At 46.9% G+C, this 16,707-nt stretch overlaps 1 long non-coding RNA gene across 1 annotated transcript; it reads right to left on the bottom strand.

Moving 5' to 3' along the window:
- Nucleotides 1–29: 29 nt before the first annotated feature.
- Nucleotides 30–2,180, bottom strand: LOC137205732 (uncharacterized). Its single transcript, XR_010934281.1, has 3 exons — nucleotides 2,088–2,180; nucleotides 272–442; nucleotides 30–177 (listed from the first exon to the last, which is right to left on the bottom strand). It is a non-coding gene; the product is annotated as an uncharacterized lncRNA (long non-coding RNA).
- Between the last annotated feature and the right edge of the window lie 14,527 nt (nucleotides 2,181–16,707).

The following is a 16,707-nucleotide window of genomic DNA, read 5'->3' as shown; positions in this document are numbered from 1 at the left end:
TTTACACCAACGAGACTCGATTTCGCAGGACTTTATTCTTGATATACTTGGAGGGAGACTTTGTTTGTAAATGAGTCTGTTTAAAACTAATAACAGCCACTCCCCTGACGGACCTTCGGGCGATCAGACATCCTTGGAATCCATTCAGGATGACACGCCACAGCCAGACTCCACCGTCTTAAAGGAGAGAAAACATGACACAGGGTGGGGGTGGGGGGAGCAAGCTGGCCTGGGCCCCCCCACCCTTGCTCTCGGGGCTCCCCCTGGGAACCTAGGGCAGTGGGTCTCCTCATCCGGGCTGGCGCGTGGGCCCCCGTCTCCTGCTGCAGCTCCTGTCTCTCCCATGAAGCGCTTCCTGTAGCAGACACAGTGCAGTGCTCACAGAGGTCTCTCTGTGGCATTTCTGGAATGTCCTTCTTCCCCAGTTCTGCTGTTCTTTTTTCTTAGCATGAAGGCAGGGGAATAAAGAGGCCTATTTATACTGGTCTGGGCTTCTGCGGAGCACATCTCATTGCGGAGCGGTTAAGACAGTTAGTGTTTCAGAGACAACCTGGGCACAGCCGGGCGCCTCCCCAAAAGGCTGGCCGTGCAGTTGACACCCCCACCCTTGACTCGGGCGAGGCTGGGTGCTGCCTCCAGGCCGGGGGGCGTGTGGCGTTGAAGGCACACAAGGCACTGAGCTGCTCACTCGTGGCTCTGTGGAGGGGGCAGGGGGCAGGATCAGAGCCGGGCTGGCCACGGCGACTACCCTCAGGAGAGCGTCACCAGCCTCCACCCAGCCCCGTAGACTCGACCGAGTCCTTGCACGTATGACCCGTGTTCTCACAAAAACTCAAAAGAGGCGGGTGTTACCATCCATATTTTAAAACAGAGTAATAGGGCTTCCCTGGTGGCGCAGTGGTTGAGAGTCCGCCTGCCTATGCAGGGGACGCGGGTTCGTGCCCCGGTCCGGGAAGATCCCACATGCCGCGGAGCGGCTGGGCCCGTGAGCCATGGCCGCTGAGCCTGCGCGTCCGGAGCCTGTGCTCCGCAACGGGAGAGGCCACAACAGTGAGAGGCCCGCGTATCGCAAAAAAACCCAAAAAAAACAGAGCAATAGCCGCAACCCATCCATTCTGTATAAAATCACGGGCTGTTCTGGACAGCTTTGGGGTGCCTGCCCCGCCACCGAGCCCTCTTTACTTTGAGAACTAACCCTGCCTACAGCAGGCTCAGGCAGCGACCTCGCCTCACCAAGCTTTAGTTAAGTGGACTAGAGATGGACCAATGACCCAAGCCGGGCCAGAAGGATATTCTCTCTCCAAGCTTTGACTCGGAAATGCTACTCGCCTCTGCTGGGCCCTAGAATGGGAGGCCCGACAGCGGAGGCCTGAGGCAGCCATGCCGGCTATATGCAAAGATGATCAGAGGATGCTTGTCACACAGCACGTGATGGACCCGTCCCCCAATGACCGCTAGCACGCGAGAGACAATTCCGACAGCTTCCGTTTCTGATCCCAGTCACTCTTGAGACCCTTTTGTTCCCTGAAGTATCCCTCTGTCTTCTTGTAACAGAATGTTCTATTAGGGCTTAAATTTATACAACAGAATGACCTATTAGAATTAAAAAAAAAATTTTTAGTGGAAAAATCTCCCAGCTGCTATCAGAGGAGACAAAGACAAAAGGTCAGTGTGGGGCAGGTCCTGAGCGGCCTCACTTGTTCAGTGAACCACAGGCGAGTTCTGACTTAGCAAGGCCAGCCGCGCCAGGTGGCCTGCAGGGCACCGGCAGGGGCAGGCCCGTCCCAGGAGTGACCCAGGAAACTTCGGTGAGGGAAAGAGCACTTTCTACCTGGTACTTGGAGACAGGAAGGGCTATTGGGATAAACTAGGATGTCCCAGCCAAAACCAATGTCAGAAAAGCACAGCGAGAGGTCCTCTGACCCCCCAGGTTGACTTCTGCTCCAGATTCCTCTGGTAGATGCTCAGTAATATTTATTGAATGCACGATAATTGCCCAAGCTTTGAATTATTAGGAAAAGAACATTTAAGGAAATGAGAAAATTTTGGTAAGGTAGGAACCTGGGCCTGTTGAAAGCTAAACTCACTTTCTGATATGAAGATCCCGGCCACACACTTCCCTGGAGAACTGTTTATCCCCCTCCTTTGCTGCCGGGCTACAGATGCCAATGACCCGTCTAACTGCGCTCAGTGGACGAAGCCACCCAGAAAGGGCTTATGCAGGCTTGGGCGTCGTCTCGGGGGCGGGGCGTTTGATGTGTGGAGATACTCCCCACCCCCATCACTTTTATTATTCGTTTGCCTGTTAAGCAGACAGAATCCATCAAAGATTAGCACTCTGCCGGAGTTTCTGGGTCGAGTGATAAAACACAAATATTTCCCTTTCCAAGATGCTCTGAACTCTCTGTAGTGTTTCTATGGCTGTCACTCTCCTAGTCACAAAAATAAACCCAGGCTAAAGTAAGCTTCTCTTTCTCCCTTTGCTTTTCCAAGCCTTGCAGTATCCGAAATAACTGTGTTTGTTGTAGCAGCACGTGGTGACATCGTCTGCTGTGATAAATGATCCCTTCCCCCAAACCATCACTGCACCTCATGGGAACTTTCTTCTCAGTGCTCTGAAGAGGGAGCGTGTGGGTGGGCCGGTGGGTCCTGGGCTTGGGTGCTGTGTGGCCCCAGGCTGGCTCTTCCTCCTTAAAAGGGGAATGAGAACAGGTTTTAGCATCAGATTGAGCCTCTGTGTTTTAGTTCTTTTGGGCTGCTATACCAAAAATCTCATAGACTCAGAGGCTTAGAAGACAAACATTTATTTGTTACCGTTCTGGAAGCTGAGAAGTCCAAAATCAAGGCACTGGCACATTTGCTTCCTGGTTCTTAGAAGGCCATCTTCTCGCTGTGTCCTCACATGGCAGAAGGGTGAGAGAGCTGTCTGGGGTCTCTTTATAGGGGCACTAATCCCATTCCTGAGGGCTCCACCCTCATGACCTAATCACCTCCCAAAGGCCCCACCTCCCAATACCATCACACTGAGAGTTGGATTTTCAACACATGAATTTTGGGGGGACACAAACATTGTCTGTAGCCACCCCCCCCATTAAGGCACTCATTAACTGCACAAACCTGGACAAGTTATTTTATCTCTCTGAGCCCCAGGTTTCTAACTTTATTTGGTTGAGATGAAGAACAAATGAGCTAATCTATAAACAGTGCCTGGCTCAGATCAGACCTTTATAAATGATAATCCATTATTATCGGCCTCCTTACGCAGGCAGGGAAAGACGTGGCTCTTGCCTGGTCTTCTAGACGGCTCCCTTTCACCCACAGGTGCCTGTTCCACTGTCTGTCCAGGCTGAGCACTGAGCAGAAAGTTCAGAGAGGTAGGTCACCCATCCTACATTCTGCCCTGTGCCTACTTCCAGAGCTGGGCACACTGAGTCCCTCATTCCTTTGCTCACTCTCTCGTCCCATAAACATGAAATGGGTGTATACTGTGCGCAAGAGACCGCGCTAGGCCACAGGGGATACAAAGACAAGTAAGACACGGTCCCCACTCTCAGGTACACAGATCTTCACAGGACGTGTGTGACCCTAACACAGTTGTGTACAATGTGAACACAAAATGCCATGCACTGGAGGGAGAGAGGTCTGACGTCCACAAGAAGCTTCTGGAAAGGCTTCGTGGGAGGAAAACCTGACTGTCAAGCTCCCCAGAGGCTGTGGGGTTTCCTCACTCGCAACCAGCTTGCAAACATTTATAGCTCATTTAACCGTGCCAAGGGCTCTCATGAAGCTGGACCACGGAGGCCAGGGAAGAGGGATATTCTGGGCAGGAAGAATTCCATCTCAAAGGCAGCGAGGGGTCCCGAGGCTATGAGTGTCAAAGGAATGGCCAGTAATCCAATGTAGCAAGAGTAACACAGAGTGTTTACTGGGAAGAGTATGTGGTAAAGTGGGAAAAAGCAGCTCACGAAGGGCCTTGGGGACCTGGATCGTCTCCAGACACAGGCTGGCAGTCCAGCTGGTCAGAGGCCATTAGAACAATGGCTCACAGACTTGTGAATTTCACACATCACAAAAAAATTATTTAAAAAAAATTGGGAGGTGGCTAACATGGGGTTGACAACATTTTGTTTTGCCTTGAAAGGGCAATAAAATAATTTTCAGTGGCATCATTTCATAAAATTAAAGGTATTTTTAAAACCAAAAAAGTGAATACATTTAGTTTCTTGAAGAACTCACAGCATCATCCTTATTCTTCTGATTGTGCTTCAGACTAAAAAACATTTTTATGTCCTGACCCTGGCTCCTAGACTAGCATTTGGGAAGCAAGGATTAGAGGACCAGACAAACCGTCAAGTTGTCAGGGGAGACACAAAATTTAGATCCTTTAAGGCACGGCCACACCTTGGGTGGTGGGAAGCCCACCTCTGTGCTCGTTTGTTCAGCTCCGATATGTGCTAGCTCTGTACTTCCAGCCGGCTTCAAAGGAGCTTCCCAGGATCAATGATGCAAAGTGAAACACTTGGGAATAAACTCTATCGGGGAAGCAGGGTGACTGGTCACCTGAGAGGAGCCCAGTGACATCCTGGGGGCTTTGACCTCCCCATAGGTGTGCATGGGACCACGTGCTCTCTAAGGGGGTCCCTGGCTCTGAGATCAGCAGTCCTAAAAACTGATTACTCTAAAGCAGTCCCAAGTTTGGGTCTAATTTCCTGGAAGCTAAAACGAAGGGAGGAACGTATTGAGTTACCTAGTTTTCTTTTTCTGACCAAAGAATGCCTACATGTTGATTTGCAAGAGCCCGACATTTTCCCGGAGTGAAGCTCCGGCCAAAACTTTCTCTGAGTGTCCCTGTCAAAGAGACACTGGGTTTTGGAAGGGACCGTGGCTTCCTCCACAGTGTTACATAAGACCCATGGATGTTGTTCAAACAGATGATGCTTGTATGGCGTTTCCAAGAAGGCAGAGATCACCGGGAACATCTTAGCTCATGGAAGGCGCTTCTGCCTCTGATGTCCCTGTGCTCTTAGGAGAAGCACAGGACGAACCTGATGAAAACATTGTCTCACCTACATCTCACAACCCAAGCAGAGTCCTCAGCATGGCTTTACTGCAAGGACCCATCGAGGTTCTGGCTGTGTTCCATTTCTTGACCTGAGCAACGGATATTGACTAAGCTATACATTTATTCTGTGCCCTTTTCTGTGTGTACGTCACGGTAAAAATATAAAAAGAAAATCTGGATGGATTTTTTTAAATGTACAGTTGAACTCACAGTTCATTTGAGATGGTTAGTTTTTGTTCAGTTCATTTTTTAGCTTAGTGTTTTAAAAATGAAATAATATATTTTTCTAATAATTGTAACAAACATGTTTTCAGGCAAGTCTCTTTTGCATCTTAGGAGGCCCCATGCCATACTCAGTAGGATCTGTTACATACAAGACTGATGTTGGGTTTGTCATTCTAGCATTTAAAGTTTAAACTATGTTTGTTTACACAAAATAACCCCTGAAGAAAATTACTGATGTTCCTTCAGAACAAATGGGGACATCAGCTCTTGTGTGAGTGAACAGAAAAGCAGTTGATCACTATTCTTTGAAAAGAGTACTCTGTTGTCTGCATGCCATAGCCCTGTTGCCATGCCATGTTGGCCTATTCATGATTAAAAACCTTTGAAATTTCTGTAGTAAAATAATGTGATTATATCTTTGATAACCCTTCCTAAAATTATTTGACCAGGTCACCCTTTTGTAATGTAGAATATATATTGAAAATCTCATGGAATTACTGTCCTGTGGAACACACTTTGGAAAACATTGAATTAGATCATTCTTCTAATTTTAAAGTTAGAGAAACTGAGGCCAGAGAGAAGTAACTCACCCAGGGTCACACAGTGAGTTCTAGTTAGAGCCCCTGTGTGCTAAGATGCTTTGAAATGAGGGAGTACTCAGCCAGCAGTCACACTCACCTATTCTTGTGGGTTTACATTTAAAAATAGAGAGAATAATATAACAACATTCAGGTACCCACCATGCAGCTTAAAGAATAAAATATTGCAATCACCTCATACCAGTCAGAATGGCCATCAATAAAAAGTCTACAAATAATAAATGCTGGAGAGGGTGTGGAGAAAAAGGAACTCTTCTACACTGTCGGTGGGAATGTAAATTGGGGTAGCCACTATGGAGAACAGTATGGAGGTTCCTTAACAAACTAAAAATAGAACTACCATATGGTCCAGCAATCCCACTCCTGGGCATACTCCAGAGAAAACTCTAATTCGAAAAGATACACGCACCCCAATGCTCATAGCAACACTATTTACGATAGCCAAGATATGGAAGCAACCTAAATGTCCATTGACAGATGAATGGATAAAGAAGATGTGGTACCTATATACAATGGAATATTACTCAGCCATTAAAAAGAATGAAATAATGCCATTTGCAGCAACGTGGATGGACCTAGAGATTACCACATTAAGTGAAGTAAGTCAGACAGAGAAAGACAAATATAATGTGATATCACTTTTATGTGGAGTCTTACAAATGATACAAATGAACTTATTTACAAAACAGAAACAGACTCACAGACATAGAAAAAAACTTATGATTAGCAAAGGGAATGGTGGAGGGAGATAAATTAGAAGTTTGGGATTAACATATACATATTACTCTATATAAAACAGGTAAACAACAAGGACCTACTGTATAGTGCAGGGAACTATATTCAATATCTTGTAATAATCTATAATGGAAAAGAATCTGAAAAAGTATATATATTAATATTATACATATAATATGAATAGCTGAATCACTTTGCTGTAAACCTGAAACTAGCACAATGTTGTAAATGAACTCTACTTCAATTTAAAAGATGGTTAAAAAATACATTGCAAAGATAATCCAAGCCTTCTGAGTATTCCTCCCTCTTAAATTCTGCTTCCTTCCTCATAGAGGTAACCACTGTCTTGAATTTTGTCTTTGTTACTCCTAGTCATATTGTTATACTTACATCACTGTGTTAGTTTGCTGGGGCTTCCATAACAAAGCACTGCAGATTGGGCAGTTTACAGCACAGACACTTATTCTCTCACAGTGCTGGAGGCTAGAAGTCCCCAAGATTGAGATGTCAGCAGGGTTGGTTCTTCTGAGCTCTCTCTCCTTGGTTTGTAGTTGGCCGTCTCCCTCCTCTGTCCTCTTTTTTCCTGAGTATGCACATCCCTGGTGTCTCTTTGTTCAAATTTTCCCTTCTTATAAGGACATCAGTCAGGTCAATGGTCTTCCTTCTGTGCTTGTCTATGTTCTAACGTCCTCTTCTTATAAGGATACCAGTCATACTGAGCTAGGACTGCTTTCATGACCTCATTTTAACTTAATTACCTCTGTAAGGACTATGTCCTAATACAGTCACATTCTGAGGTGCTGGGGGTTAGGACTTTAACATGTGAACTTTGAGGGGCACAACTCAACCCATTACAACCACCCCCACACAAATCTATCTCCTGTGGATAGATTTCGGGCGTTATAAATGCCACTACGATGAATATCCTCATATGAAACTCTGTGGCACATTTACGATCTAGATTTGTGTGCACGCCTAGGAGTGGGATACTGAGCTATTCGGGTTATTTATTGACTAGACCATCCTTTTCTTTTTGATGCACGATGTCACGTATCATGTTGCCAAATATACATGAGTCTATGTCTGAGTTCATCAGCTTGTGGGTCTATTGCTCTCTCTGGACCAATTCGTAAAGGAGAGGGCCTCTGCTATGAGTTGAATTATATGCTCCCCCCCCCCCAGTTCATATGCTAAAGTCCTAACCCCCTAGTACTTCAGAATGTGAACTAATTTGGACATAGGGCCATTGCAGATATAATTAACAAAGATGAGGTCATACTGGGGTAGGGTTGCCCCTAACCCAATATGCCTGGTGTCCCTATGAAAGGGGGAAATTTGGACATAGACACACGAGGCGGATGCCATATGGAGACGAAGATGGCCATCTATAAGCCAAGGATGCAGGCCTGGAACAGACGCTCCCTTGCAGCTCTAAAAAGGAACTGTGATTTTGGACTTCCAGCCTCCAGAACTGTGAGACAATACATTTCCGTTGTTTAGGCCACACAGTGTGTGGTACTTTGTCATGGCAGCTGTAAGAAACTAAGATAGCCTCCATTTTGCTTTTTACTTTTGACGTTTCATCCCCGTCTCTCTTCACTGCTTGAAAAGCTAGAAATAACATAGGATTAGTAAGGACTTGTGGGTGTATTCAGGACTGGCGTTGCTGGAAAGAACTGCCAACCTCACCCTGTACCTCCTGCGCCACCATTGTGAGAAAGTACAGAGCAGTGATATGGACCCAGACTCCCGGGAATGGGGTTGAGTCCTCAATCAGCCACAGATGGCCTGTGTTTCAGACAAGTTGCTGACCCTCTCTGGGCTTTGTTCTCCTCACCTGTAAAATAAGGCTATTAAATGGTGGTTGCCAGGGGCTGAGGGGAAGGAGGGAATGGAGAGTTATTGTTTAATGAGTACAGCGTTTTATTTAGTTAGTTAATAAATTTATTTATTTATTTTTGTCTACGTTGGGTCTTCGTTGCTGTGCACGGGCTTTCTCTAGTTGCGGCGAGCGGGGGCTACTCTTTGTTGCTGTGCGCAGGCTTCTCATGGCTGTGGCTTCTCTTGTTGCGGAGCACGGGCTCCAGGCACGCGGGCTTCAGTAGTTGTGGCGCACGGGCTTAGTTGCGCTGAGGCATGTGGGATCCTCCCCGACCAGGGCTGGAACCCATGTCCCTTGCATTGGCAGGCAGACTTTTTTTTTTTTTTTTTTTTTTTTTTTGCGGTACGCGGGCCTCTCACTGTTGTGGCCTCTCCCGTTGCGGAGCACAGGCTCCGGACGCGCAGGCTCAGCGGCCATGGCTCACGGGCCCAGCCGCTCCGCGGCATGTGGGATCCTCCCGGACCGGGGCACGAACCCGCGTCCCCTGCATCGGCAGGCGGACTCTCAACCACTGCGCCACCAGGGAAGTCCGTGAGTTTAAGAGTTGTACTTTTACAAGATGAAAAGAGTTCTGGAGATGGATGGCGGTGATGATTGCACAACATTATAGATGTATGTGATACCACTGAACCGTACACTTAAAAATGGTTAAGATGGTAAATTTTATGTTATATAAATTTTACTGCAAGAAAAAGAAATTGGGGGAAAAATAAGGCTGTTATTCTTGGGATTTTCCAGCTGTTCTGTTTATGGCACAGCGTTTTAGGGCAGCAGGAATAAAAATATTCTGCTGCCTCCCACACTCTGCAAACTTGGGTGGCAAAGATGATTTCAGTTCTCCTAATTATCCGGGCTGTGGATGGTTCTGTCTCATCCTCAAGATGAGGTTTTTTTTTTTAATCTGAGCCTCTGCTGGTTTCACAGATGGTTATCTGTGAAAATCTGTCTATTGTAAGACTCTGTGTGTGTGTGTGTTGGAATTGCTTATAGTAATTGATTATCCGATTTCATAAGGATGCTGTCTGGCCAGTGTCAGGATGACTAAGTCCCAACAGAGCTCGGCCATATTTGAACCAGAGCTCCACATAACGTGTATAAATCTCCCCTATCCCTGGACCGTGGGTAATGGAAATCATCAGACACCGAGCAACTGGTGCGCTCCAGAGGTTTCGGAACTGAACGTTGGCTCTCTGGTTCTCTGCCTGGCATCTGGCCTTCGTTAGGTTATAAAAAACAGTTTATGGCCCTTCTGGTGAGAACAATAACTTTTACAATATTCGTGGTGGCTGAGTGGTGATCAGAGCAAGCCAGCCAAACAAACGTCACTGCGTCCTGGCTCTTTGTCACGGTGGTGCCTGCCATGTGTGTTAGCCTTTTAACCTTGCGTCAGCCCTGCAAAGCAGGTGTTTTCAGCTTTACCTCAGAGAGGCTTAGAGACTTTACCAAGTTCACACAGCCAGCAGAGCCTGGGTTCGAATCCAGGTTTTCTGATTCCCAGGCCAGCATTCTGTTCTCGTTTCTCTATTTCAATGCTGCCTAGCCAATTTGTGATGACAGTTTTACTTGCTAAAATTTTATTTCTTAGTTCAGCTAAACCCTGAGCTCCTGCGCCTCTGCAGGCTAATGTCTCTCACTCAGTAAGATAGCGCTTCTGTGCTGGAATTACTAGACCACATTCTGTGAGGACAGGGCCTGCATATGTAGGTGCTTCATAAATGTGGGTTCAGAGGCGGAGCGGGTGGGTCCCCAACACAGTATACTGCGCTAGAATCTGGTTTCCTGTAGCTTGCTCTGATTGGTTCCTAGTGCGCCCTCTGCAGCGAGGGTCCCTTTGGTGGACACCATGATGTGTCACCTAGACCCCCTGCACCGGAGGACTCGCTTCCCCAGCTGCTGGGAGTGCTGTCTTCAAAAAACCTCAGCCATCAGCCCCTTCAGGGTCTGCTTCAGCGGCGGAGAGCTGGCTAGTTCAAGGTTTTCCACTTGCCGTGACGGCTGCATCCAACGGGGACAGTAAAAAGGCCTGGTCAGCTCAGTCCCGAGGGAGACAAATGTGAAAGTCATCCTGGCTCCCGTGTTCCCTGTGGAGGTGACAAGGCGACCGTCAGGCCGCATCTTCTCCCCCTGCACAGCCCTGCTTCCTTCCTCTCCCCTCCTCGGGGGATGGTTCCACGACACTCCTCAACGAACATCCTGTGTGCACACTCTGCTGAGTCCGCTTTCCAGGGCACCCGCCCTGTACCAGCACCCACCTCCCCCTTCTTCTACAGGACAGACCTTCAGCGACTGGAGGAGTGGCCCGGCACCCTGGAGGCTCCTCTTCTCCGAGCTACACAACCACACAAACCTTGGCGTGGCCCTGGCTTCTGAGTGTGCCCTATCTTGGGCACTCTCTCAGGTTCTTCTGAATTCACTCTCTGGGGCAGGTGGGGAGCCTGGTTTTCTGGGGCAAGCCCACAACACTGGGACTTTCTCGTTGACTATGGAGGCTGTCACTGGACTGCTTCCAGCACAGAGGGAAGCGTCACTCCCTACCTCCACAGGAGCGAAATTTAGTTAGAAAACCTAACAGGTAGGTTAGGCAAAATCTTGGCAGGTAGTACGGGGTTGCATTTCATCTTTCCAAGTCTCTTCTGCCCCAAGAGGGGAGCGAGCTTATCAGGCATCTGGGAAAGACAGTAACTAAGTAGATGCAATTGCTGAGGCTCCTAAAAGATGCTGCCTACCTGCCTTTGCAGAATCTCGATGGGATCCGAGATGCAAACAAAATTTATGACCCTTTTGCTCAGCAGGTGGGAGTGACTTTATTATTTTAAAAGCCTGAGGCGTGGACCCTGGGTACCTGGATTCCTTCAGGGTATCACTGCATGCGCCCTGCCCTCCATGTGGTGTCTCCCTGCTGAAAGGAAGTACATCATTTAGGATTCTCTGGTTGCAAAGAACAGAAATAATGACTTAGTTTAGCAACAGTAACAACCGAAGCCAGAAGGGGAAATTTATTTGAATGTGTTTCACCAAACCTAAGGTCAGAAATGCTGCCAGGACCCAGAAAGGGCTCAGGTGCATGATCTGGGACCTCTGTCCCTGATTCTGCATCCGTGCATCTGTGTGCACACGTGCATGCGTGTGTGCGTGTGTATGATGCACGCATGCTTCTGCACATGTGAACGTGTGCACATTCTGGATGAGGTGCCGCATGAGAGCAAATTGCCGATTGTCCACTCCAGGGTTTACATTTCACCACATCAAGATACTAAGATTCTAACTGAACTCTCTTGGACCCAATCCTAAATTCCAGGGAAATACAATGTTATTGGTAGGTTTTGGTCAGACATTAACTTCTGATGCAATTAGGCAAGGATACTAGGGAGGAACATGTAGTGCAAGCCTGCTGCAGGAACCCAACCCTGTGGATGTGATCGACAGACCAAAGAGTGGGCGCTCCCAGCCAGCCTTGGAGATCACGCTGTGGCTGCTTTTAGCTAGGCAGCTCACTTTGCTCTCTGACCTGGGTAATGATGGTTAGGCTTCTGGCTAAAGTCATTAAACCCCACTACTCCCCCTGCATTGCATCCAAGGCAACCACGCAAACCTTTCCTGAGCTCACCTTGGTGCAGAACCCTGGAAGGTACAGTCTTGCCTTCAATGAGCACGCAGCCTAACGGAGGACTAAGGAGAGGTGAAAATACAACCAACTGTGAAAGATGGTGAGAATCTCTGTGTTCAATAAGAAACACTATCAGTTGTTGAATGACTGTTATATACCAGGTGTTTTATATATATTATCTCTAAACTTCACAACCAATTTGTCAGGAGATAGTATTATATGCCCATTTTAGAAAACGGGAAACTGACACTCCAGGAAGTTAATTAACGCATCCAAAATCACATTGGTAGTAAGTAGTAGAATTTAAGATTTTTTGTTTGTCTTTTCAGTTTCTTTTTTTCTTTTTTTTTAAAAAAGGTACAATTTAGGATTTGATTCCAAATCTGGTTAGTTCTAAAGCCAGTAGTCTTCCCAGAACAATGTATCATCGTCTAAATAACTAATAGATTACACAAGTAAAACCTTAATAATTCATACATTGTATGATTCAGGAATGCCATAAGGGGCTGTGTGATGCCAAAACCATTCAAAGAAACACTGGAACATTCTGTCAGTCATCGGCAGCCCAGACTTTAGTCTAGACTGATTCCCTGTAATTTATGGGATGGGAAGACTTCAGTAAATTAATTCACTATGCCTGGTTTCTGCTTATTAATTGCTTTGACAATCCTCCAGACGCCTGTGTTCACTTGGTCCAGGCGTGTGGTGCAAGCCGTCAGTGACACAGGGAAGGAGGAGGGCCTGGACGCTTTGCTTCCAGGGTCTCTGATTGAGGCAGGGAAGGGGGGTAGGCCCAGCCAGGGGTCGGTGTGTTGCCTGTACAAGACAGGGTGGGGGAGTGGAAATGGCACTGGATTTCGAGCCCACATAGCTGGCTTTCACTCTAGTACTGACTCCTAACAAGGCAGAGTCACTCCTCATCCCTGAGTTCCAGGTTTCTCATCTTGAAAATGGTCTTATTAAACCCAACGTGCCTCCCCCTCTGCATTGCAATAATCATGGTTATTAGTGTGTGGCAATCATAGTTACCCTGCAACAATAACGGTTACATTTTACTGACACTTTCGTTTATTTCCTCACACCCCTAAGAAGTTGATCCTATTATTAGCCCCATTTTACAGATGCGGCCACTGAGAGCTCAAAGGATGAAATAATATGCCCCAAACCAAGTCTGCCAGGACCCAGAGCCTGGCCTGGGTAGTCTATCACTTGTCAGATTGTCATGATTGCCCTGCAAGGCCCTAATCCAGGAAGCCCTGGTGTGACCTATGCAGGGTGGGAGCTGGGGAGGGGCAGATACTCTGAGCTTGACTGCCTCACCTTCTTCATCATCACCAAGGAAATGAGCTCTCCCTTGCGGTTGCCATGGAAACCGTCTAAGCTCCTTCTTTCTCTCACTTTCACCATGGAGACAGCCAAGTGGAAAGCAGCTCTTGGAGTGGGAGGAAAGCCCCGCAGAGGGAGAGGGGAGAGCGTGCCTGCAGACACTTCTGTGTTGTTTGTGAGGCAGCATATCCAGTAGGAGCCCAGAGCCGGGAATTCCCGCTCTGTTGAGGAATGTGGAGTCATTCCTGGAGCTGTGTACAAATACAATGTCAAAGCCAGGATGTCCCTGGGGAAACACAGGTGACAAGAATTGTTTTCTGAATTTATTTCTAGAGGCTGCCTTTCCTTTAGTCAACCATTGTCCAGTTTAAAGGAAATTCCTAAATTTTCATGTCCCACAAGTGCCAAAAACCTGCCCGGCCAGGTCTTCTCTTTGTCTAATTTTACTTCCAGCCTGCTGGGTGACATTGGGTAACTCAACTATTTCTTCCTGGTACCTGTCAAATAAAGCAGATGGGCTAGCTCAGTGGCTCTCAGACATCCAGATTTCCAAGCCAGTACAAGTTCTTTAAAACACATGAGGCTCCAACCTAGGTTGCCAGACTTTTATTTTGTAAGCTAAGGACATAAACATTTAAAAACTGTGTTATCTCCAGAGGAAGGACGGTGTGATGGTGAAGTGCGTGCAATGAAACCACACCACCAAGCTGAGGTCCTGACTCCATGACGTCCCCCCTCAGGATGCGTGCCAGCTTGACCTCCATGTCTCCGTTTCTTTGGAAGTAAAATTGGATTAATAATAGCATCTATCTGCTCAACGTTGCTAATTATTAGAGAAATGCAAATCAAAACTACAATGAGGTATCACCTCATACCGGTCAGAATGGCCATCACTAAAAACTCTACAAATAACAAATGCTGGAGAGAATGTGGAGAAAAGGGGACCCTCCTGCACTGTTGGTGGGAATGTAAGTTGGTGCAGCCACTGTGGAAAACAGTATGGAGGTTCCTCAGAAACTAAAAATAGAACTACCATATGATCCAGCAATCCCACTTCTGGCACATATCCAGACAAAAGTCTAATTCAAAAAGATACACGCACCCCCTATGTTCATAGCAGCACTATTTACAATAGGCAAAACATGGAAACAACCTAAATGTCCATCAACAGAAGAATGGTTAAAGAGGATGTGGTACATATATACAATGGAATATTACTCAGCCATAAAAAAGAACGAAATTATGATATTTGCAGCAACATGGATGGACTTAGAGATTATCATACTAAGTGAAGTCAGAAAGCAAAAGACAAATACCATATGATATTACTTATATGTGGAATCTGAAATATGACACAAATGAACTTATTTATGTAATAGAAACAGACTCACAGACATAGGGAACAGACTTGTGGTTGCCAAGGGGGAGGGAGCTGGGATGGAGTGGGAAGCTGAGGTTAGCAGATGTAAGCTACTACATATAGATGGATTAAACAACAAGGTCCTAATGTACAGCACAGAGAACGTATTCAATACCCCATGATAAACCATACTGGAAAAGAATATTTTTAAAAATGGGGGCTTCCCTGGTGGTGCAGTGGTTGAGAGTCCACGTGCCGATGCAGGGGACACGGGTTCGTGCCCCGGTCCGGGAGGATCCCACATGCCGCGGAGCGGCTGGGCCCGTGAGCCATGGCCGCTGAGCCTAAGCGTCCGGAGCCTGTGCTCCGCAACGGGAGAGGCCACAACAGTGAGAGGCCCGCGTACCGCAAAAAAAAAAAAAAAAAAAAAAAAAAGAATATTTTAAAAAATGCATACATACGTATAACTGAATCACTTTGCTGTACAGCAGAAATTAACACAACATTGTAAGTCAACTCTACTTCAATTAAAAAAGATTTGGTCACAGGAAATCAAGGGCAATGAAGAATAAAGGATGGAAAAATACTTTGAAACGCTTTATTTAACGATATATTTTTTAGTAATGGTAAAAAATGATTTAAAATTCTATAAAAATGTTTATTGAATCAAAAAAATATATAATAGCATCTGTCTCTTCAGCCCCTGTGGTGACGAAATGAGACAAACTGCACAGAGCTTTCAGCACAAGGCCCAGCACAACGGCAGAACTCAAGCAGTGCTAGCAAATATGATCACCATCACCATCATCTCATACAGGAAATTTTAACAACAAATAAAGCGAAAAAAAAAAAAAGGACTCAATCTAAGGCAAAAGGACAGTGTTTAAACTGGGTATAATTTAGCTTTGGGGGGACTTCCTTGTTGGTTCAGTGGTTAGGACTGCGCCCTTCCATTGCAGGGGGCATGGGTTCCAGCCCTGGTCAGGGAACTGAGATCCCGCAAGCCACGTGGCCAAAAAAAAAAATTTAGCTTTTGGAAAAAAGTCATTCTATTGTCCTCACTGACTCTCCATTCCCTCAGGGTGGAACCCAGAATCACTGGATTCCATGACATTAGGTTCCTTTTGCTCTAAGAGGCAACGCGTTTAATTCTCAAACAGCCTTGATTAGCCAAAGGACAGCCCAGGGGCCCAGAGCCAAAGATGCGTGACAAATCAGGTGCGCTTAGTGGCCATCCTAAACTTGAGGCAGGCCCGGCTCTAAGCAGCAAAGACGTCTCTGTGCCTGACGGTTGCAGGAAATGAGGAAGAACTGACACCCGATCCCATCCTTCACCAGCCTCCTCCCTGACTCTGTGACGTCAGGGTTAGGCCACACCGGCAGTTAACTGAAGGCCTAGGGTCCTGGTCTGGGATGCAGAAACTCTAACTGCCCCTGTTTTGTCCTCCGCTAAAGCTGTCTGGCCCAGTTCCTGAGCTGCCACCCCAGGCGCACCCCGTCTCCCCGCCCTCGGCTGCTGCAGGGACGTGCAGAGCCCTCCAAGCAGAGGCTGATTTGCAGAGGCCTCATCTTCCAATTTAGTCTCCCTCCGCCTCTCCCCACTGGGACTTGGGTGGTAGAAGCAGTCGGAGGAAGAACAAACAGACGGAGGCAAGGACCCTGAAGAGCTCAGAATCCAGAGAGAAAGGCCTTCAGAATCAGAATGAGTAAAAGCAACTTCGTCTCTGGGACTGCATTTTTCTTTGCTGTAAAACAGGGGCAATCTTGTCCACCCTACAGACGGGATGAAATAACGCGTGGACTCATAATCATAATATTAATTCAGGCGTGGGTCCAGGTTTTGTGGGGCCTGAAGCTTATTCCGTTTGGAGGGGCCTCTTCAAGAAGAAGAATAAAAATTTACAAATACGA

This window comes from Pseudorca crassidens, chromosome 14 (genome assembly GCF_039906515.1).
Source record: "Pseudorca crassidens isolate mPseCra1 chromosome 14, mPseCra1.hap1, whole genome shotgun sequence".
NCBI classification, from domain to species: domain Eukaryota; kingdom Metazoa; phylum Chordata; class Mammalia; order Artiodactyla; family Delphinidae; genus Pseudorca; species Pseudorca crassidens.
This window is presented reverse-complemented; position numbering and strand designations above follow the sequence as displayed.